Genomic DNA, 502 nt, shown 5'->3' on the forward strand with positions numbered 1-502 from the left:
CAGGCTCGGGACCACTGTGCCCGGAGGCCTAAACGATGAATGAAGGAAGGAAAACAACATCCACCACCTCCGGGTACGGTACTCCCGAGCCTGTTCCTGCAGTTTTCTTGGGCCATGCGGATCCCATCCCAACACAACCGGTAAGACAGCAGAGTGGTTAAGGCCCTGGTCTGCCACACGGCAGACTGGGGTTCGAATCCACTCCAGGGCGGGAGGTGCATATTTTAATTTTTTATTCTTCCAAACTTTTTTAATATTTGGAATTTTAGAAGTAGGGACAGGAGACAAACAACCCCCCCCCCCCTTTTTTTATACTAATACTTTATGCATGGTTTGTTCTTACTAATATTTATTATAAGCACTTATGTTTTATTCTTATAGCACTTATTTTTACCCCATCACTTACCTTTCCTGCCCCTACTTTTACACTCAAATACACCCCCCTATCTTAACCTTTTCCAATATAATATTCTTTGCCTCAGTTTTATTTTAATTAAAATTT

The sequence above is a fragment of the Seriola dumerili genome, unplaced genomic scaffold, assembly GCF_002260705.1.
Source record: "Seriola dumerili isolate Sdu_G_001 unplaced genomic scaffold, Sdu_1.0 BDQW01001709.1, whole genome shotgun sequence".
NCBI lineage: Eukaryota > Metazoa > Chordata > Actinopteri > Carangiformes > Carangidae > Seriola > Seriola dumerili.